The following is a 22,113-nucleotide window of genomic DNA, read 5'->3' as shown; positions in this document are numbered from 1 at the left end:
TTATTGACCTGTATCTTTACGATCTGTGCATTTGATGTGTATTCTACTTCCAAAAGCTTTTTTAAATCATTGTGGTAATTTTAAAATTTTTCCTACAAGCCACAGGTCATCCTAGTTATAACCTTTCTAAAACACTTGTAGCCATTCAGCCTATTTTGTTTTCATGCTTATTATGTGCCCTTTTCTCTTTTATACACCGCTTAAAACCTGGCTTCCTATGAAAGTAAAAAGACCACAGAATAGGAGAAAAATTTTGCAAATCATATATCTGATAGAAGATGTGTGTCTAGAGTATATAAAGAATTCTTACAACACAATAATAAAAGGACAACTCAATTATAAAATGGGCCAAGGATCTGAATAGACATTTCTCCAAAGAAGATATACAAATGACCAATAAAAACATGAATGATTCTCAACATCATGTCATTAAAGAAATGTAAATCAAATCCACAGTGAGATACCACTGCACACCCATTAGGATCACCAAAATAAAAAAGCCAAACAGGGCTTCCCTGGTGGCACAGTGGTTGAGAATCTGCCTGCTAATGCAGGGGACGTGGGTTTGAGCCCTGGTCTGGGAAGATCCCACATGCCGCAGAGCAACTAGGCCCGTGAGCCACAACTACTGAGCCTGCGCATCTGGAGCCTGTGCTCTGCAACAAGAGGCCGTGACAGTGAGAGGCCTGCGCACCACGATGAAGAATGGCCCCAGCTTGCCACAACTAGAGAAAGCCCTCGCACAGAAACGAAGACCCAACACAGCCATAAATAAATAAATAAACAAATGCGGGGTTTAAAAAAAAAAAAAGCCAAGCAGTACAGAAACAAGTGTTGGCAAGGCTGTGGGCAAACGGGAACCTTCATACACTGCTGGTGGGAATGTAAAAGGGTACAGCTACTTTGGAAAACAGTCTGGCAATTCCTCAAAAGGTTAAAACATAGAGTTACCATATGCCCAGAAATTCCACTCCTAGGTATAGACCCAAAAGAAATGAGGACACATGTGCACACAAAAGCTTACACATGAATAGCAGCATTATTCTTAATACCCAGAAAGTGAAAACAACCCAAATGTCCATCAACTGATGGATAAACAAAGTGTTATATATCCACACAATGGAATATTACTCAGCAATGAAAATAAAGTACTGATTCATGCTACAATGTGGATGAACCTTGAAAACATTATGGTAAGTGAAAGAAGTCAGTCACAAAAGACCATATACTACATGATTCCATTTATATAAAATATGCAAAATAGGCAGATCTGTAGAAACAAAGTAGATTAGTGGTTGCTTAGGTCTGGGGGGATGGGAGGGGTGAGAGCTAAAGGGCATGAGGTTTCTTTTTGAGGTGATGAAAATGTTCTAAAATTGTGGTGATGGTTGCACACAGCTGTGAATAATACACTAAAAACTATTGAATCGTATACTTTAAATGGGCTAATTATATATCAATAAAGCTGTTATTATTTTAAAATCTGCCTTTTTCTGCAATGGCCTTTTAACAGCTGTGCTGACTTCTTCAGAAGCAGGCCTCATTTTTCCTTACCAGCGGGATCTGAAATCCTACAGTCACAACTTTTGTTTCTTGGAGCTCCCTACCCATCTGGATGAAACCATACTCCTTTTTATAGTTCTGCCGGCCTTGGAGGTACACTATCTGTTCTCTGAACTTTGTGAAATCTCTTCCTAAAAATCCAGGCCAATAGATTCTCTTCCATCATGGCAAAACCCCAAGACGAAATAGCCACTTTCACCCAAAGTTCTCGGTATGAATCAGTTAGTCACAATTTCCATCTTCTGCCTTCTAAGAAAAGAACTACCAATAAGTCAAGGACTTACCAGATGTCTCCATTTATAGGGTTGAGATTTCCACGAATATACAGATAGTTGAAACACACCATTTATAAACTATTTTATCCCTGTGCCAGCTTTGAACTTACACACATTTATTCAGGGATGCATTTCAGATGAGGTTCTGGGATTGCAAAATCACAAAAGACACAGCCCTGGCCTTCAAGGTTTAACAGAAGAAGCAAACACAGAAAAATAATTTTAAGATGTTTTGACAAAGCTCCCCCAGCTTCCCTCTATCCTGGCACTTAAAATTTGACTTGTAGTTTTCTTTTACTCATCTGTCAACCTGGCTTGCGCTCATGAAACCAGATGCTCCCTTTGAATCCCAAGGACTGAGAGTGCCCTGAACACAGGACAGTTTCAACAAACCGTTTGTTGACTGAACATGTGAATGAAGAAGCATGAGTATGCCAGGAGAACCAAATGTGTCCCACAAGGGACAAGGACAAGTTCCTGTCCTGCCCTCTTAACCTCAGCTCACTGTTACAAATCCCAGCCACACCTGGCTATATAGTACAGTCCTTGCTGAGGCTGGCAGGTAGCAAATTAAGCTGAGAAAATACCCAAGTTGATTCCTTCCTCTGTCTACTCCCCTTTCCTCCATCTGAGCTCTTAGCTTTCCTACCCCGAACCTCTCCCTCACCTGATACCCAGGGGGAAATGTTCAGGATGACCTTTCAAAGACAACTACTGATAAGATGGGATTTTCCTGTGTAATGCAGATGAAACTGATTTTATAAATCCAAGACCCCACCCTTACGACCCAAGTGAAATGTATCTTTCCATCAGGGTCTTTAAAACTCCGAGGGAAAGATACTAGGAAAACTGAAAAGCTGGGAGGGCTTGTAAGAAGGAAGGACGGGTAGCTGGCATCTCTTGGACATCTATTATGTGCCAGGCACTGTGCATGCTGCCACCCCACTGCCATCCTAAGTGCTCCCATCCATCGGTACTAAATCCCACCTCTGAGAAGGACGTTACATACACTGTCTCATCTCATCTTGACAATAAGCTTGTGAGTTAAGCATCAGCACTGTCCCCTTTTTAAACAGTAAGAAAGAGGTTGAGAAATTACCTGAGGTCACACTGGTAGGATGGAACCCAGGTCTCCAGTGCCAAAGCCCGTATGCGCCATGGCCACTTACTATGAAACAGTGTGTAACACAGACCAGCACCTTAGCCTCTGACTCCATTTTCTAAATCTCAACTATAAAAAATGAGGAAAATTCCTGCCTCAAACATTGGCAATGGAAATTAAATGAGACAATATATCAAAACAAGTGCTAGTACATAAATGACCCTGAAAAATAACACTGTTCTTTCCTTACTTCTCCTGCTATGAACTCTCCCGGACTTAAACCCTGGGCAAGCAGTGGACATGATGTAATTTGTACATCATCCCTCACACCCTGTCCTGGAGGGTAGGCTCTGCCTTACTTCCCTAGAATAGATTGAAGTGAAATCAGTGCCTGAGAAAAGCATCTGGGACGCCAACTACCGCCCTACAAACCATCAGAACCCACCACACTTGTATCCGGAAACTATTTAGAGAGAAATCTACGGTCAAAGCAGCTCTGGTTTTGCTCCCACTGCTTCCTTCCTGAGGAATCCCAAACACCCCTCCCCTAAGGCTGCTGTGCTCCACGTCACAGCCCCAGGGATAGAAACGCTGCATTTTTCCCGGGGCCTCTTTTCCTTCTCCCCCATCAAACTGCACCTGGGGCTTCCCTGGTGGCACAGTGGTTGAGGGTCCGCCTGCCAATGCAGGGGACACGGGTTCGTGCCCTGGTCCGGGAAGATCCCACATGCCACGGAGCGGCTGGGCCCGTGAGCCATGGCCGCTGAGCATGCGTGTCCGGAGCCTGTGCTCCGCAATGGGAGAGGCCGCAATAGTGAGAGGCCCGCGTACCGCAAACAAACAAACAAACAAACAAACTGCACCTGAAAGCCCTCTTTTACTGGACAGATCTCTCTGTTTTGCTTGTTTTTAGAAGCCATTTTTAAAAGACAGGGAACATGAAAACAGTGGTGGTTATCCCTGGGTGATAGAATGGTGGATGACTTTTTTCTTCTTCAAACTTTCTTGCAGTTTCCCAATTTTCCACAAAGCCTTATGCAATGCTTTCATAATAAAAAAGAAAGACTATACATTGAAATGATTTCCTTAGTCTCCTGCTGGTCATTTTCTTTTATTCTTCCTGAGTTCCCCAACAAGCTGGCAGCGTCTTGAGAACAGGACTGCAAAATTATCTGCACAACACTCAGCACAGGGGACTTCCCTGGTGGTGCAGTGGTTAAGAATATGCCTGCCAATGCAAGGGACACGGGTTCGAGCCCTGGTCTGGGAAGATCCCACATGCCGGGGAGTAACTAAGCCTGTGTGCCACAACTACTGAGCCCGCGCTCTAGAGCCCATGAGCTACAACTACTGAAGTCCACACACCTAGAGCCCATGCTCCACAACACGAGAAGCCACCACAATGAGAAGCCCGTGCACCGCAACGAAGACCCAATGCAGCCAAAAATAAATAAATTAAATACAAAAAAAACCAAACACTCAGCACAGTATCTGATGCACAGCAGGTGCCTGGCACAAAACAGCTCAGTTGGTAGCTGGGGAGTGAATGATGAATATTCGGGTAATATTTAGAAATGGACTTTGCCGACTGACGGTGGGCAGAGCAAGGTGTGAATGTGGCATGTCCTTAGTGGACTTGGATTATTGCAGCTGTGTATCATTATTTACAAGGTAGCTTTCAAACAGTCAATGCAGTTAAACATGAAAAGTCTGCAACCTGAAGACAAGGTGAACTACTCAAGGTGATTCACTGCTGCAGTGGTCAACCAAGACCAGGATGGTGACAGATGTAAGATCCTTGTGCATCTTGCTGTGAATGAGGGCACCACAAACTGAGTTCATTAAAGAACCTCGGGGCTCTGTGCCCTACTGAGAAGGCACATCATGGCCCTGGTCAGCCACCAAAGTTCAACAACACACTTTATTATTTTTTTTTTTAGATAGAACTTATCTAATTTTTTTAAAGATTTTTTTTTGATGTGGGCCATTTTTTTAAAAGTCTTTATTGAATTTGTTACAATATTGCTTCTGTTTTTTGTTTTGGTTTTTTGGCCGTGAGGCATGTGGGATCCCAGCTGCCCCACCAGGGGTCGAACCCGCACCCCATGCAGTGGAAGGCAAAGTCCCAACCACTGGACCGCCAGGGAAATCCCAACAACACACTTTAAAATTAATCTTGTCCTTAAGATTAAATAAGCCTAAATACTAAAGCAAACTCTAGAGGGTTGATTTAACGTGAAAGAGAAGTCTCAAATATTTGGTTTGGAGGAATGACCTGAACACAACTTTTAAAGAACGGTATGCTGTATTCAATAAACATACAAAGCCCACAACTCAATAGAAAAATCAGGGCAGTAAAAATGTTCCCCCTTTTCACCATGACCTAAGTTAACTAATTAACTTTTACTAGTGACTTCAATTCTGTTTGATCAATTGAATGTGTGTTTCCTAGAAGCACACTTGATTGCCAGGACCGATCTTACACCTGTTTCTTGTATTTGCAATTAACTTCAGTTCCATTAACCTCTCTTTAAAAATCTATATATTTCTAACATGCCTCCGGCCTCTTAAAAGACACTTATTTCAAAACAATGCAGATGCTGACGTGATGACAGCACGATAATTTTAGGGCAACAGGCAGAAATCAATGACAAGATGATAACTTCACAGCAGAATTCATGCTGCAAGATGAGAAAGTAAGCATTTCACCCAGAAAATACATTTCTCACGTTTTTTGGTCATGCCTTCAGTTGGGAAGTAAAATGAAAGTGTTCTTACTAGAAAAAAAAAATTCTGTGGTTATTCCAAACTCTGTGCAGATTTCTATTTATTTCACCACAATTATAAATATTTACATTTCCCCTAGCTATTTGTACTAGACCTAGTAGAAACCCTGAGCCTGGAACTTCTCTGGCAGGTGGGAGCCCCTTAGGTTGTTTCCCACATCTCAGAAAACTGACCAAAGAGAACATTCAATGACAACTATTATTTTGACTCCACTGGAAGGAAGAAAAATACATTATCCAAAAATTTGGATAGGGATCAGACATACTCAGTCTTCTTCAACTCCTAAAAGTTCACTCATGCACCACCCAAGTTTTCTTGGTGAAGCAATAGGAGGAAGTAAGAGAAATGCAAAGAAATGATGTTAACTCCTGTGTAAACCATGCCTGAGTCCCCTGGAAAAGTGCAAACAGAGTCTCAAAACAACACAAGTTACTGAACCTTTCCAAGCTCCAGCTTCATCATCTGTTAAATACTGATAATACCTACCTCACAGAAATTCCATGAGGATAAAAATGAGATGGTATAATTAAAGAACCTACCATAAAACCAATGCATGGGGCTTCCCTGGTGGCACAGTGGTTGAGAGTCTGCCTGCCGATGCAGGGGACACGGGTTTGTGCCCCGGTCCGGGAGGATCCCACATGCCGTGGAGCGGCTAGGCCCGTGAGCCATGGCCGCTAAGCCTGCGCGTCCGGAGCCTGTGCTCCGCAATGGGAGAGGCCACAACAGTGAGAGGCCCGCGCACCGCAAAAAAAAAAAAAAAAAAAAAAAATGCATGGGTGAAGTTCAGCTGAAGATATTTATGACCATTGTTAACGGAGCACTGGTGGAGGTCACGTTGACAGGCCAAAGTCCTACAACAGATACAGGGAAAGAGACCACCAAATGGGTCACATGCCAGTTCTGGGAAATCCAGATCATCGCTTAAGATACAAAGAACTGTCCCTGACTCTGCACCGTGGTACAATACAGCCACCACGCTTAAAAATTACACCAGCAAAACCAGCCTTTCACTGGAGAAATGGGTGGGGAGCTTCCATCACCAGCATGGTATAGGGTTTAACGGTGATGGTCATAACAACCCCATTATATGTAGACAGGCTTTCTAGCATTCCAACAAGAAAACACATCCTATGCATACAGCCAAATCATGATTTCAACCATCTGGTCCCAATGGAAGACCGTACTAGACAATTCCTCAGCTCAGTGGCTATTGCAATGTCTGTCAATATGTATAAGAAGAAATTCTGTAACAAGGACTCAACATCTTGGCTCCCCTTCAGAGTCCTAATATCTATCTTGCAGGCTTATTATAAAGATTAGCAATAATGTGACACGAAGTGCCTGGCACAGTGGGTACTCAATAAATGGTAGCCAAGGTAAATTTTATTACTAGAAAGCAACAAAATCAAAAGGATGAACCTGTCATGATGCAATTGGGAATACAGTTGTTCCTTTTCAACCGAGAAGTTAAGCTGCATGAAAACGACTAGTTAAAGAACACAGTAACAAGCCTTACAACAAGGAGTAAATCAGTAAACAGCAGGTTAATCAGTTTACCACCCAAGAATGAATGTCAATGGGCCCATCCCTCTGGGTCAAATAAACAAAATGAGAAATGGTTCCTATCCTCAAAGAATCTACATCTGCCTGAGGAGAAATTACAGGGTGTTTCACGGTCTGTCTGTATGCCCCCCTTGACTCGAGGTCCTACGAAAGCAAAACCCACAATTTTTCACTGCCACACGATGCACGCATTCAATAAAAATTTGGCAAACAAATGCGACATTCATTGGATCTTGGCCCTAAAAGTGTTATCTAACTCAAAAGTTTCCAAGCCTGGCTTCACTACTCAATCTGAACTTTCCAAAGACTGAGAATCTGAGTACTTAAAATGCTGCCCAGGTGATTCTGATACTCCAGGGAGACTGAGAACCATGCATCTCACTGAGCCCCCGTGCACTGTATGTATGAATGGCCTTTACCATGACCCGGTCCTAAATGATCCTGTCTATGCGTGCGATAGGGGACAGAACATAGCCTGGCACACCTGCATGCAGCTCTAGAAAAGTCCTTTCTGATGCTCAAACACCTGTATTTACCCATTTCTACCCTGTGGGGTCTGAGAAGACAAAGGATTTCCAAATTGCCTAATGGCAATTTATGACTGATGTCTTCCCTATGACTGATTTTCAATTCCTGTGACAAGGGATGACGTTCCTTCTGAGTCATCTCCAGGTTAAACATCCTTGATGAATTATGCATTCATTATTAAACTGTAAGCTCTTTAAGTATACAATACAGTACACCAGCATTCCACAAACAAGGGAGAAATCGAGGTGAGTTACAGCAACCAGAAAGACAGCAATGAAGGAGGTGAGCCTTGAAGGTTGAGAAAGTTACAGATAAAACTAGAGTTCAGGGGCTGGAATTGCCTCAGCAGGGACAAGGGAGACAAGATAATGATGAGGAGAAAGATACACAGGGAGGGGGATAAGAGAGAGAAAGAACTGAGTATACTGATTTCACCTACGTTTTGAATTGAATGGAACTAAAATCGAAAATGAACAAAGGCTCAAAGGAAGTCAGAAATAGTTGGCAAGAGGAGAGAACAGAGGCCTTGCACATGAAGGCAGAAACACAGTCCTACAGTCCTGGGGAGGCCAAAGAAATCAGATGAACAGTAAAGGAGAGACCCAAAAGAAAGGTCACGAAGCAGGCAGGAAAGCGCAAGTTTTGATGTGCTGGAACCACTTAAATTCCTCCAGGTGGCACACGTACCTAAACGATCCATCAGAAAGAATAATCGGGCAAGACTCCCGGAGCCTGGGGCAGCAAGAGTCAAGCTGGTCAGAAAGGAGCTGCTCCAGCCACCCAGGTATAAAGGTCAAGGGTCTGTATCAGATGGTGGCCATAAAACAAAGAGGACAAGTTGAAAACGGTCAATTCAAAAGGAAGAAAAAAAGGCAAGGCTTACTCCTGGACCAGACCCAAGGTAAAAGAAAGGCAAGAATCAGAGATGACTTCTCAGAGGTATCCGAAATGGTCAAAGAAGAAGCAGGCAGTGGTCAGGCAGAGAGTCAAGCAACCATGCAATGGAGAGTAGTGAGCGCGTTGGTGGATTAGTGACAGGGTGGCTTTGTTTACAAAAGCTTCAAAGTTCACTCCCGGTTCTACAAACGCACCCGGCAACAGGTGGTCTTGCTATTTTCTCTGGTCCCAGCACAGGCTGTAGTTTCTGTGTCAGCAGACAGGGAATGTCTGCTTTTGACTCTGAAATACGTAACATTACCACCAAAGTTAAAGTGCTTTGACAAGGCTCGGTGAAATGAGCCAGGCACAAGAGAACACATATCGTACGCTCCCATTTATAGGAAACGTCCAGAAGAGGCAAATCTGTAAAGATGGACAGTAGGTTAGTGGTGGCCTAGGGCTGGGCGCAGGGAAGTGGGGTGGGATTGGGGAGAAATGGGGAGTGACTGCAAATGGGCTGGAGCTTCTTTTGGGGTGATGAAGATGTTCTAAAATTGTTTATGGTGCTGATTACACTACTCTATGAACTACTGACCTGTACACTTCAAGCAGGAAAACTGTACAGTAAGTGAATTAAAACTCAATAAAGGTTATTAAAAAAAAACCTTAGGAGTGCAATAAATGGGTACTATGACTTCAGAAGCTTAGAGACTCTCTCCCCAGTAAAAATGATTATTAGACTAGAGTTCAAATAAAAAGCCATTAGGCAATTTGGAAATCCTAAAAGATTTCAGAAAGTCTAGTAAGTTGTATTCCTCCTTGGAGAAAAAAATTAGGCATGGAAAAGATACAGAATTAAATATATAGATACCTTTCAAATTATTTCGTACAACTGATGTAAGTTTTCTAAAACATACTTCAAAAGGAAAGACAAAGACTTAGGGTTTTATCAGACAATTATGTCAAGTGATACTGTACTGAATACCTATAGTTCAGTTTCTTAGAAGCTGAAATAAAATAACGTATAGTAAGCCGATTCAATGAAAAGCAAAAAGATTACGTAACTTAATAATTATTGAGCAGATGGATCAACTTATTTTATAAATTTGAGTACCTGAGAAAAGCCCTAACATAAAGAGATGTCCTCTTACTTGAAAGATACCAGAGAACTACCCAAGCAATTTCTCCTCCACAATATCTACTGAAAAACATAGTTCCTGTTCCCCCGACGCCTTGCTTCAGTGTTAAAGCCATTACTGCTGTTTCCACTGAACACCCAGAATATTTTTTAGACCAAGTTCACAAAGATTGTCAGTTATTCATCAAACGTTACATTCGTTACATGTGTCGGGCTCTCAAAGGCACCCTTTTCAAATGGCTTTACCGGGGATTCCCTGGTGGCGCAGTGGTTGAGAGTCCGCCTGCCGATGCAGGGGACGTGGGTTCGTGCCCCGGTCTGGGAAGATCCTACATGTCGTGGAGCGGCTGGGCCCGTGAGCCATGGCCGCTGACCCTGCGCGTCCGGAGCCTGTGCTCCGCAACGGGAGAGGCCACAGCAGTGAGAGGCCCGCGTACCGCAAAAAATAAAAATAAAAATAAATAAATAAAAACTAAAATGGCTTTACCTTCTCTTTCTGCGTCACATAACCTGCAACTGAACACACATGGCCGATGCCAATTGAATCTTGTGAACCAAGGATGAAACCAGGAGGGCAGTGAAGAAAGAGCAGTAGTGTTTCTGTTCAAACTGCCTTATGGATCAGAAGAACCAAGAACCACCATCCTATCTCCTGACTGAAGATGTTCCTACAGAAACATCTAACTGTTGAGAAGTATCCATTATCAGCAAATACTGCTTTTCAAAGATACAACCATCTACTACGACCTCAAAGGAAAGACATGTAATAACTTCAAAATACCACTGACTGAAATATGACTGATGCTTTCAACACTTTTACTTGAATCTTAAATGAAGTTTAATTCAGTGGACTCAAATATATATTTAGCATAGTTCACCTGCCCAGAAGAAAATTTTAAGCAATCAAAAAACCTAGGAATACGTAAATAGGCATTCTGAATCAGAAAACAAGGAGAACGGTCTCCCTAATAAATATGGCCTATGAGACCCTATTTGTTAACTGATCCAAGTTATGGAACGCATAAAATAACAGAGACTTTGAGAAAGGAAAGAGCCAGGGCTTTTTCCTACTACAACATCCTCCCACGTAAATAAAATCACTCTGGCCTGAAGCCATGTTTATTAAGGGGCCAGTCTGGTACCACACACCACGTACTGCCCCAGTGGCTCCACACAAAGTGAAGCCCTCTGACACCCCAGAGGGAACCAAAATACCAAGTTCTCCCAAAAGCTGCTCAGGAATCACAGAATGGATCAAAGAGAAAGCTTTTCCATCTATCCAGAGAGAAAACCAGCCTTTGGAGGGAAAATGCCAACTTTCCACAATACATTCTGGCCCATGAGTTAAGCAGTTCCACAAAGTATATAAGATGGAAATCAGTCTACTTTCCAGAAATAATACCATCACAACGGGACATTACTTTAGAAGTCTGAACTTTTTTTCTCTCATTTGATCTCAAGAATTCTGAGAAGGGCAAACGCTTTCCCCATTTCACACAGATGAGAAAACTGAAGCTCGTGAGGATTAACAGACCTGCCTAGCTGCCAGCTTGACCTCATCCACGGATACCTCATACCCAACATGTACCAATCAGCTCAATTCTCCACCCAAACCTGCTCCTCCAGCCTTCCCCATTTCAATACCTGGCACCACCAGTATTCCAGTTGCTCAGGCCAAAAACCCTGGTGTTCCCCTTAACTCCACTCTTTCTTTCACTGCATATCATTCACCCTTCTGTGAGCCATGTTAGCCTCACTTGAGATGAGTCCAGAATCCAGGCACTTCTCATCTCCTCCACCACTGCTATCATCATATCCCACCTAGGTCATTGTAAGAACCCTTAATATCTCCCTGTCTCCACCTCTGACCCTACAATGGAGTTCTATTCTCCACACAATGGAGTTCTGTCCTTTAAAAATGTGTCAGATTGGGGCTTCCCTGGTGGCGCAGTGGTTGAGAGTCCGCCTACCGATGCAGGGGACAAGGGTTCGTGCCCCGGTCCGGGAAGATCCCACATGCCGCGGAGCGGCTGGGCCCGTGAGCCATGGCCGCTGAGCCTGCACCTCCGGAGCCTGTGCTCTGCAACGGGAGAGGCCACAACAGTGAGAGGCCCGCGTACCGCAAAAAAAAAAACAAAAAAAACCTCATTCTATTCTCAAGTATGTCAGATCAAAACCCTGTGTACAAAACCCTCCAGTGGCTTCCCTTATCACTCAGAGTTGTTCACTGCTGTATATCCAGGATGAGAACAGTATCTGCCATCTAGAAGGTGTTTACCGAATATTGCTGATTAGTAAGTGAAGGAAAAATGGCCACAGTCACAGAGCCAGGGCTACACAAATATTCCAATGTTCTTTTGGTAACAGGAGACCAGATTTATAACAGCCAACAATCCACATGAGAGAAAATTCTTAAATTTCACCCTGCATAACTGAACCTTGTAACACATAACACATAATCAATACTGTGTCAAATTTCTAACAACAAATTAAAATAAAAATATTATTTTATAAAGCCATGAAGGGACTGCCCTGGTGGTCCAGTGGCTAAGACTCCAAGCTCCCAATGCAGGGGCCTGGGTTTCATCCCTGGTCAGGGTACTAGATCCCACATGCATGCTGCAACTATGAGCCCCCATGCCACAACTAAGACCCGGTGCAGGCAAATAAATAAATAAATATTTTTTTAAAAAGAAAAAAAAAAAAGCCATGAAATCTCACACTAGGTTATCTGAGTATTACAGATTTGGCAGCATGGGCAACTGCCAGCTTATTATCACAGCAATGGTACGCAGATCTTCCATGTGACATGATGTCACCATACCTCAAGACCGCCTCACACATAAATGACAAGGGCTCTAAAAGACACAGAACTGAGCACCTAGGAGAAGAGGTGCTAAGCATTTCTAAATCTCTACACACTGGCACTACACCAATCATCTGAAACAGGAATTAAGTTTCTAGCGTGTTACAAGTAACATCAGAAAGGCTAGCTTTAAAATTGTCTCCTGCCAAAATTACAAGGAAAGACTTTCAGCTGAGTTAAAATGTTGATTATTTTCAGATCAGAGTGAAATTAATACTAAAATTATTCACCAATGAGGAATTTTCCCACTAAAATGTTTGAGTTAAAAACAAAAACTCTAAATTTCTTTTTTTAAGCTCTTTCAAAAACACTTCTACTATCTGCAAAAAAAGCCCTAAATCTCACTAAACCATAATAATAAATTCACAGAATTTTAACAGTTGGCCTTAAAGGAAACTTAATTCAACCCTCAACCTTCCTATTACAAATGAAAAGGTTACCTGGTATATAATAAATGAACAATGAAGACTTGTTAAATGAATGAACAAATCAATGAAGATCCAAAAGGGGTATATGACTTTTAAGATCTCACGATTAATGGAAAAATCCAGGATCAGCCAAAACTAGGTGTTTAGATTCTCTTGGAGTGGGCTTGGAAGTAGAGGAAAACCATATCTAGGTCCTCAGGAAAACCTTAAGCAAAATTCATTAAAGCCAGTTTCCTTCAGTTCTGTTACTTAGAAAAGCACTTGATAAAGTAAATTTAGCCAGGACAGATCTCCTTGGAAACCAAAAGGCAGAATTGTCTAGTGTTTCTTTCTTCCTCCACACAAAGAATATTTAATGTAGAACTATTTTCATAATAAACAACTACAATTGTTTGCATCAAAAGTAAAGCAGGTGTCCTTTGGCAAAAAAAGAAAAATCCAACCAGCTGAGAGCAATGGAACACTGAGAAGGACCACATCAATCACTAAAAGAATATCAGCCACATGAGGGCAGGAGCCATGCATCCTTTTTCCACTTGAAGCAGTCACTAGCCCCTGGCATATAGTGAGAGTCAATAAATACTTATGAAATAAATGAGTAAATTACTCCTTACAGACCCACCCATGTAGACTTAAATTCATTTGGTCACCACTAAACAACGCTTTACTACAGGCCTACTATATGCAAGCATACTACATTTTTCCTCCACAGAAATTCTACCAATTGTACCCTCAAGTAATACACCCAACCAAAATATCCTTAAAGTTTCATTAAGAAGGTGAGAAAGTATGTCTTAAGTAGCCTAAATTACTTACTAAAGCAGCCACTAAGTTTGCTGTTCTGGGTTCAATCTCTCTCCTTCAACTCATCCTATACAACCCAGCCAGGTTAATTTTGTGTTCTCTGCACATCCTAGAAAATAAAACCGTACTGTGGCTAAGTATTCTATCTCTGTATGTGGCCCACTGCTATTCAATGAGCAGAAATCAGCAACTATTGGATTGGAATGGGGAAGACAATAGAGTGTCAAGGAAAAAAATAGTGACGCATCTTATAATAACTGATCCCCATTGAAAATCTTGAGATGACTATCAGAGGCTTTCATTAAAGACCCCCTTTTATGAAGAACCTAGGGGTAAGACAGGAATAAAGACACAGACCTACTAGAGAATGACTTGAGGATATGGGGAGGGGGAAGGGTAAGCTGTGACAAAGCGAAAGAGAGGCATGGACATATATACACTACCAAATGTAAGGTAGATAGCTAGTGGGAAGCAGCCGCATAGCACAGGGAGATCAGCTCGGTGCTTTGTGACCGCCTGGAGGGGTGGGATAGGGAGGGTGGGAGGGAGAAGCAAGAGGGAGGGGATATGGGAACATATGTATATGTATAACTGATTCATTTTGTTATAAAGCAGAAACTAACACACCATTGTTAAGCAATTATACTCCAATAAAGATGTAAAATAAATAAATAAATAAATAAATAAATAAATAAATAAATAAATAAATAAATAAAGACCCCCTTTTAGTGCAGTGATAGAACTGACACAGATGGTTTGAGGTATTTATACCCATTGAGGTACACATCCAATCTTCAAGACCAATTCAAGGCCCATCACCTTTTTGAAGCTTCTGCAAGCCACTGGATTCAATATCCAATGAAGTGCTAGACTATAGCTCTTACTATACTAGTTGCCGATTGACAGCCTCACATACATTCTGCCATTTAAATCACCTTATGGAGGCTTCCCTGGTGGCGCAGTGGTTGAGAATTTGCCTGCTAATGCAGGGGACGTGGGTTTGAGCCCTGGTCTGGGAAGATCCCACATGCCGTGGAGCAACTAGACCCGTGAGCCACAATTACTGAGCCTGCGCATCTGGAGCTTGTGCTCCGCAACAAGAGAGGCCACGACAGTGAGAGGCCCGCGCACCACAATGCAGAGTGGCCCCGCTCGCCGCAACTAGAGAAAGCTCTTGTACAGAAACGAAGACCCAACACAGCCGAAAATAAATAAATAAACAACTATTTAAATAAATAAATAAATCACCTTACTTCATTCTTTAAGTGGGTCTAGTCCCCTGCAAAAAATGAAAAAATTCTTTGAATTGTTTTCTCAATTGTTAATTTCTCTATTACTTCTCTATTTCTCAGCACCTACAATAGTATAAGTTAAAAATAAGTGTCACTGGGCTTCCCTGGTGGCACAGTGGTTGAGAATCTGCCTGCTAATGCAGGGGACACGGGTTCGAACCCTGGTCTGGGAGGATCCCATATGCCACGGAGCAACTAGGCCCATGAGCCACAACTACTGAGCCTGCACGTCTGGAGCCTGTGCTCCGCAACAAGAGAGGCCGCGATAGTGAGAGGCCCGCACACTGCCATGAAGAGTGGCCCCCGCTTGCCACAACTAGAGAAAGCCTTCGCATAGAAACGAAGACCCAACATAGCAAAAATTAATTAATTAATTAATTAACTCCTACCCCCAACATCTAAAAAAAAAAAAAAAAACTATAAAAAAAAAATAAGTGTCACTCAAACTTCCTGATTTCAAAATGTATTACAAAGCTAAAGTAATCTAAAAAGCTAAAGGTGGTACTGGCATAAAGACAGACAAATAATAGATCAATGGACTAGAACAGAAAGCCCAGAAATAAACCACCATGTATATGGCCAGCTGGTCTTCAACAAGGATGCCAAGGCCACTGAAAGGGGAAAGCACAGTCTCTTCAATGAATGGGGCTGAGAAAACTGGATATCTGCACACAAAAGAATGAAGCTGGATCCTTGTCTTACACCACAGACAAAAATTAACTCAAAATGGATTAAAGACCTACATGTAAGAACTAAAACTATAAAACTTCTAGAAGAAAACACAGAAAGCTTCATGACATTGGACTTGGCAGTGATTTCTTGGATATGATGCTAAAAGCACAGGCAACAAAAGCAAAAACAGACAAATGGGATTACATCAAAATTTAAAACTTTCATGCAGCAAAGGACACAAAAGAGCAAAAAGAAAACATACAAAATGGGAGCAAATATGTGCAAATCATGCATCTGATAAGGTGTTAATATCCAGAATATATAAAGAACTCCTACAACTCAACAACAAAAAATCAAATAACCTGATCAAAAAATGAGCAGACTTGAAAAGACATTTCTCCAAAGATGATATGCAAATGGCCAACAAGCATATGAAAGATGCTCAATATAACTTATCAACAGAGAAATGAAAATCAGAACCACAATGAGACATTACCTCACACCCATTAAATGGCACTATCAAAGAAACAAAATAACAAGTGTTGGCAAGGATGAGGAATAACACTGGCACACTGCTGGTGGGGTATAACCTCTATGAAAAACAGAATGGAGGTTACTCAAAAAAATTAAATACCATACAATACAGAAATCCCACCTTTGAGTATATATCCAAAGGAATTGACAGCAGGGTCTCAAAGAGCTATGTGAAAACCCATGTTCATAGCCACACTATCCACAATAGCCAAGAGGTAGAAGCAACCCAAATGTCCATCTATGGATGAATGGATAAATAAAATGGGATATATACATACAATGTCATATTATTCAGTCTTAAAAGGGAAGAAAATCCTACCACATGCCAACATGTATGAACCCTGAGGACACTATGCTAAGTGGAATAAGCCAGTCACAAAAAGACAAATACTACATGATTCCACTTATATGAGGTATCGAAAGAGGTCAAATTCATACAAACAGAAAGTAGAATGGTGAGTCCCAGAGATGGGGAGAGGGGAAAGGAGAAGTTGTTTAATGGGTATAGTTTCCAATTTGCAAGATGAAAACAGTCTGGACTTCTGCTTCACAACAATATGAATATACTTCACACAACTAAACTGTATACTTAAAATGGTTAAGATGGTAAATTTTACACTATGTGTTTTTTATCCCAATAAAAAAAGTGCCAACATGCAAACACCAAGTTGGATTTACTTGTTCTACCTCCACTGCCGGAGTCTAAGCAGCCTGACCCTTTTACCTGCCGGCCGTCATTTCCAAATTTATTCCAAGTTGTCTTTTTTAATCAAGGGAACTGTACACATGATCGAAGGCCCTCCCTTTACCTTACTGTCGAGCATAAATCCAAAAATTACATAAAAGCCACTGTGTTCTCAACTGGGTGGGAGAGAAACATAACAGAATCACCTATTGAGTTTCTTCAAACCACCCAACCCATCCACCCAGAGTAATACCCCAGAGTTCACTGCGATCCTCCACCCTCCCACAAACACACACCTGGCCCAACCCGCTGGAAACCACTATTTTAAAGTGCTCCCTTGAAAATGACCTTCAGAACAATCCCACTGAAAGCGATTATTAGGCTGAGGCTCCAACTTTTAATAGGCCTTTTCTGTGAATCCTATAGCTCTCCAAAACCTATTATGTATCTACTGAAACATTATTTTGTCATGCAATTATTATACCTCATTTCCTATTACAAAGGATCAGTACTAAGATCCTAATTAAAAAAAAAAAAAAGTAACACTGAGACTCTCGGAAGAATCACAGGCATTTCTCAAACTGGAAAAGAGATGAGGGTCAGGAACCACATTCAGTCTCAAGCCTCCTAACAGGTTTCCCAAGGGCACATTCTGAGCCAGGAGTCAAACCCCACCCCAAACATATATACACACAGAGCACCCTCTCTTTACACATGAAATTCCAGCTACTCAGAAGTTAGACTCTGACAAAATATATGGGCAGTAGCTTCTGAGGTTTTCGCTGGGCCAGCCAGAAGTATGGTTAGGGAAAAGGGAGGAGTTAAATCAACTACACACTAACCCTCATTTCAAGAGTAAGAACATTTGTTTTCTAAGTCTTTGAAAGAAAAGGCAATATGGTTCCCAAAAGTCACATACTTATATTTCTTGCAAAAATATGGGAAAATACTTCTTTCCATTTTTTTTCCCTAACTATGTACAGGTGAAGCAAGGAATAAAAGTTAGTCAAACTGGGTGAAAATTTTAGAACATTCTATTAATATATAATTATATATCCTATAGGTATCTCCTTATAAGTACCCTCTCTTCTTGAAGGCATGAGATACCACAGTTCAGTTATCAGTTGCTTTGCTGAAAGCATCAAGAAATGAAAAGAAACTTGTAAAAACAAACAGTCAATCAATTCTGAGAACTAAGATGTTAAAGGAAATGCAAGGAGCTTAGAATATATCAAACTAGAATCCCTATCTAGGCAAATAATTGAGAATATGAAAAAAATGAATTAGAAAAAGATAATATAGAAGCCAACATAAATGATACTGATCATAGTCAAGTCTCGATTATAGGAACGTGGTCATTCAGCACATGGTCCTTTGCTTTTTACTTCTAAATAGCTTTATTCTGAGAAGTTTGGAACTCATTCTAAAAGGAAGCAAGACATTAAGCCACAAAAAAACTATCAATGACCATACTTGTAGCTTTGGTAAAAGGCTTCCTGGAAAAAACAGAAAGAGAAAAGAGGAATAACCAAAATTCACTCCGCTGTCTGCAAAATTCATTCTTAACCTAAGACCTGCTTTGGAGGAGGAGAGAGGAATAAAGGAATCCAGTGGCCGCCACGGTTGGATGGCCAGTCGGCTCAAGTTGCCTCTGAGTGACCCCTGTATGTGTACAAATCAGTAACTCTCCCTCTCCAGGCCAACGTTCTCCAGCAAGCATACATTCTCCTCGTGCCTCTCCATAATTGAAGAAAAGGGAAATCTAACATTATGTAATTGCCCGCTTCCCACAGTTTAAAGTCAGGCATACTACAATCCTAATTAGAGGGAGAACTTAGTGCAACATGACAAGTAACAAATTAGAAATCTAAAGGCTGAAAATTCTCATCCCAGACCTCCGGAGGCCAAGAGAAACAGCTTCACCTGCCTCTGTGGCACACCCCCAATGCACTACTGTCGACTAACGTCCAATGAAAGAAGCCCCTGACATTCCTCTGTGCCACTGTGGTGTCATCTCTCTAGATTTTCAAGAAAGCTTTCATGTTATCTTTGCAACTGGGGTTACCTCACTCCTCCCAGGCCAGAATAAAAGGAGAAAAATGGATGTGGACCAGTCCTTACCCTCAAAAGATACACCCAATGGATTTTCTTACCCACTTGATCACAAACCCAATCACACTTGTGCTATTCTAATCCTCACTCAAATCACCTGCCTTTAAGAGATCCAAAGAAAAGGGGCTCTTTCCCATGTTTCTATAACTCGCTCCACAGCTCATCAGAAACCCACCAAAAGAAAAAATGAGCTATCATCTGAGAATAAGTAATTTAATTTGTATTAAGCCTTTGGAAAACAAAGTGCCATCAAAGTGTGTGGGCTTTGTTTTGCTTTTTTTTTTCTTTATTAGCTAAGCACAGCAAAAAACTAAAAACAAAAATCCAATGAGGCCAATTTATTTCCCATACCAAACCAGTAAAAGCGCAGTGGATATAAGGTTGGACTGTCATTCTAAAGTGATAGTAGAAAACCCCTATTTTAAATAGCACTGTATGTGGAACAGACACAAAATTTTGTGTGAGTGCTGAAGGAATAACATAATGTTTTACCCTCCTCGGGAAAGGGAGAGTCCCTCATCTAAAGGGCAGTCACCCAAGTGGCAGGGATGTTTCTTCTCTCCTGGCTCAGATTACCCCAGCGGAAGTTGGGTGGTGCTATAGAAATCACTCATGTTTTCAACAGGAAGCTCCTACAACACTGTCCTGTTTTATGTGCAATTATACCTCCACCTAACAGATCCTCCCTAGCCCCTACCCCTGCCCCCAGTAACCCGTACATGTAGCCACTGTTCCAAAAATCACTTCAACTTTCTGGGCTTCAGTTTCCTCATCTGTAAAATGGGGAAGAAGGGTCAAATGATTTATACTCAAAATCCCTTCTAAACCCAACAATCTATGAATCTGCTCATCAGGAAGCAAGAACATGCAATTACAAATAAGACTACAGTTTACAAATTACCTTCATACATATATTCTCAATAATTTTTGCAGCAAAGCGGTGAAGCAAGCATTGTGCCCAATGCTGCAAAAAAAGACACTGTTTCAGAAAGTTCAGGAAGAGGTTCGATTACTTTTTAAGATCCCATAGCTGGAAAATTTGAAACCTTGGCCTTCTGAGGACAAATACTGGGCCCCATTATTCAAAAAATTAATTTAGGACTTCCCTGGTGGCGCAGTGGTTAAGAATCCGCCTGCCAATGCAGGGACATGGGTTCGAGCCCTAGTCCAGGAAGATCCCACATGCCGCGGAGCAACTAAGCCTGTGCACCATAACTACTGAGCCTGCGCTCTAGAGTCCACGAGCCACAACTACTGAGCCCACGAGCCACAACTACTTAGCCCACATGCCACAACTACTGAAGCTCACACGCCTAGAACCTGTGCTCCTCAACAAGAGGAGCCACCCCAATGAGAAGCCTGTGCACCACAACAAAGAGTGGCCCCCGCTTGCCGCAACTAGAGAACACCCGCACGCAGCAAAGACCCAATGCAGCCAAAAACAAACAAATAAATAAATAAATTTAAATTTATTATAAATTTTAAAAATTAATTTAAATAAGTTACAACTCAGAATTGCCTGCTCTGCAAAACTTTTATGGGGGCTTCAGCATATCAGAACACCAAACCAGGGAAGGTCACTACAAATGACCCCATTGCACTGTATGTTCCTTGAGGCAAGGAACACACTTTTACCCACCACTGGAATCACAGAACTCAACAGCATGCCTCCCAGACAGAGGCACTCAATGACCACCTTTTGACTTAATACAAATCTCAAAAGATTAGGAATATGGTGACATTATGAAGGAAATTTTTTTTTCTGAATTTGAGATATGAACTTCTGCGATCTGAGTCCAAAGGAAGAAAGAAGCATTCTATATCAGAGCACTAGCTCTATACGTGGGGGACGAGTCTATCTGTCTTCCTTAGAGAAAGTCCAGTTTGGTCAGTGAATCAAAAGGCTCAAATCTGCCACGTCACCTGAAAACCTTCAGGCTAGGCCCGCTTCATATGCACAGTGAAGTGGACCAACAGAAGTGACAGCAGGACAGTGAGGACCAGTAGAAGCACACAACCATGTTATCATCAATCACTACATACTTTCCCCTAAACTGGAAAGAGTCAAAGAATCCGTACTCTTACACTGTTCTAGCTCTTCTCATGCTCCTGTTTCACAGCTCAAAGAGATAGAAAACAGCCATGTATTGAAAAACTCAAACTGCAAAAGTAAGATAGAACAGACACACGTCCCAACTCATAGTCAACCAAGATCATCCAAAATTTACAGAATCGCTCATCTCAAGCAAAATCATGACTTCAATAAAGTTAATAGAGGGACTTCCCTGGTGGCACAGTAATTAAGAATCCGCCTGCCAATGCTGGGGACACAGATTCGAGCCCTGGTCCGGGAAGATACCACATGCCGCGGAGCAACTAAGCCCGTGCGCCACAACTACTGAGCCTGCGCTCTAGAGCCCGTGAGCCACAACTACTGAAGCCCGCGCGCCTAGAGCCCGTGCTCCACAACAAGAGAAGTCACTGCAATGAGAAGCCTGTGCACCACAACAAAGAGTAGCCCCCGCTCACTGCAACTAGAGAAAGCCCGCGCACAGCAACGGAGGCCCAACGCAGCCAATAAATAAATTAATTAATTTTAAAAAATTAAAAAAATAAAGTTACTAGAAAGTGTATTTTAAAAGTTGTTAAAAAAATCAAGATGTGGCTGGCAGGTGGGGGTGGGGAGACCTACACCAAAATTACACACCTAATTCAATGCAAAAGCAAAGTAAGTAAGAAAGTCAGGAAATAATAGCAAAAGGGTAGAGTTAAAAGATTCTTAATATAAAATTTCAGTGAGCTGCTTTGCAGTTATTACCAGGAGTTCAAGTCAACCTTGTCACAGAATCCTATGATGAACTCACAACTAATACTGACACTTC

General features: G+C 41.8%; 1 protein-coding gene across 7 annotated transcripts in view; it reads right to left on the bottom strand.

Annotated features, from left to right (window-relative positions):
* LOC309802349 (uncharacterized protein) overlaps positions 1-22,113 on the bottom strand; it is a 374,757-nt gene that overhangs the window by 235,758 nt on the left and 116,886 nt on the right. The window contains exon 1 of one of the 7 annotated variants that reach the window (XR_014293774.1): positions 6,267-6,341. The exons of the other annotated variants lie outside the window; for them this stretch is intronic. The gene's annotated coding sequence lies outside the window, so the exon portion shown is untranslated. Of the gene's footprint in view, positions 1-6,266; positions 6,342-22,113 lie in introns of those variants that run through there. 7 annotated transcript variants of the gene reach the window in all.

The sequence above is a fragment of the Mesoplodon mirus genome (assembly GCF_964341445.2).
Source record: "Mesoplodon mirus genome assembly, chromosome: 4".
Lineage (NCBI taxonomy): Eukaryota > Metazoa > Chordata > Mammalia > Artiodactyla > Ziphiidae > Mesoplodon > Mesoplodon mirus.
The sequence above is the reverse complement of the archived record's forward strand: the minus strand, read 5'-3'. Positions and strand labels throughout refer to the sequence as shown.